Source organism: Chrysochloris asiatica, unplaced genomic scaffold (genome assembly GCF_000296735.1).
Source record: "Chrysochloris asiatica unplaced genomic scaffold, ChrAsi1.0 scaffold00010, whole genome shotgun sequence".
NCBI classification, from domain to species: Eukaryota; Metazoa; Chordata; class Mammalia; order Afrosoricida; family Chrysochloridae; genus Chrysochloris; species Chrysochloris asiatica.
Genome location: NW_006408528.1, coordinates 10,458,323 through 10,460,464, shown reverse-complemented (window position 1 = coordinate 10,460,464; position 2,142 = coordinate 10,458,323).

Below are 2,142 nucleotides of genomic sequence, written 5' to 3'. Positions count from 1 at the left end.
TCTTCTTCTTTTATTTTGTTAGTTTTGCCAGTGGTGTGTCAATTTTATTAATCCTTTCAAAGAACCATCTCATTTATTTCTGCTCTTATCTTTATTAATTTCTTTCTCTTGGTGACAGTAGATTCCCTCTGCTGGTCTGCTTCTAATCATTGGAGATGCTTTGTTAATGTGTTAATTTTGGTTCTTTCCTCTTTTTGGATGTGCGCATTTATAACAACAAATTTTCCTCTCAGCATTGCTTTTGTCATGTCCCAAAGATTTTGGTATGTTGTTTTTTCATTCTCATTTGTTTCTAGCAACTTTGTGAATTCACTTTGTGAATTCTGGGAGGTGCTGCCACATATGTCAATCTTTGGTTGTTGTCATCCGCACAAGTCAATACTAGGGCTGTGTCCCCGCGGCTGATGTCATTAGTAGCTGCCATGCTCCATCTCTCTGTACCATGGGGAAAACTGTGGGGTCAGCATTGGACCTCTTTTTTTTGGGGGGGTTGGGGTTTTGTGCACCAACCTGCCTGAAGGTGTCCGGGCTGGGCAAAGAAGGTGTGACAGGGAAGAGGATGGTAAAAATGTGTAGAGTCTCTGGTGCCTCTTTTTGCAAATGTCCCTGTGCCGCTTTTAGCACTGGTTCAGGGAGCTGGTCTGCCTATAGCCCCACCCTCTAACTCCGCCAGGGTGGGGTGGCTGCAGAGGAAGTCCCATCTCCACATTCCTAACTCACGGTAGTTTCTTTAAGATAGTGATTTTTTTCACTTGTAAGTGTGGGAAACTGACACCCTGGACCTTATGGTAGATCTGGAGCTCTGGAGTTGTTCTGTGAGTTTCCAGTCTCTCCACCAGAGAGCCTTCCCTACCTTGCTTTCTCTGCTGCCACCCAAACTGGAAGCCCCCCCCCCCCCCATCCATTTTGGTCTTTTCTTTCTTCCTTGTCTTACTGACCTTTTGCTTGCTTCTTATATGATGTTCTTAATGTCATCCCTCAACTCATCTGGTTTTCAGTCATTAGTGCCTAATGCATCAAATCTGTTCTTGAGATGATCTCAAATACAGGTGGGATATGTTCAAGATTTTATTTTGTCTCTTAGGGGTTGTTTTACTTTTCTTCAGCTTTAGTCTGAACTTGCATAAGATCAATTGATGGTCTGTTCCACAATCTGCCCCTGGCCTTAATTTGGATGATGATATGGAGTTTTTCCATGATCTCATTCCACAGATGTAGTTAATTTGATTTCTGTGTATTCCATCTGATGAGGTCCATGTCTATAGTCATCTTTCATTCTGTTTAGAAAAGGTATTTGCAATGAATAAGTCATTGGTCTTGCAAAATTCTATCATGTGATCTCTAATATCGTTTCTATCACCAATGATGTATTTTCCAACTACTGACCCTTCCTCTTTGTTTCCAACCTTTGCATTCCAATTGCCAGTAATTATCAATACATCTTGATTGCATGTTTTAATCCATTTCAGACTGAAGAAGTTGATAGAATTTTTCAATTTCACAATCACTGACTTTAGTGATTAATGCATAAATTTGAATAATAATGGTATTTTAAAAGACCAAAATGGATGTCAGAATAGACTCTGAAACTTGTTTTCCAGTGTAGAGATGCTAAAGCAAATAGAAGAAATGAGGAGGTTAAAAAACAAAAAAACAAAACAAAACAAAAAACTGAACAGGAAATTTCAAGAAGACTGAGTCAAATATTATAATGAAATGTGCAAAGATCTGGAGTTAGAAAACCAAAAGGGAAGGACACACTCAGCATTTCTCAACCTGAAAGAATTGAGGAAAAAATTCAAACCTTGACTTGTGATACTGAAGGATTGTAAGGGCAAAATATTGAGTGATGCAGAGAGCATTAAAAGAAAATGGACAGAATATGCAGTCACTGTAACAAAAAGAATTGGTCGATGTTCAACCATTTTAAGAGGCAGCATAATCTCAAGAGATGATGGTACTGAAGTTGTCCAATGTGCACTGAAGGCATTGGCTCTAGGAACTGATGGGATTCAAATTGAAATCTTTCAACAAACTGAGGTAGCACTGGAGACAAACACTCATCTATGCCAAGAAATTTAGAATAAGGGTGCCTGGCCAACTGATTGGAAGAGATCCCTATTTGTGCCCATTCCAAAGAGA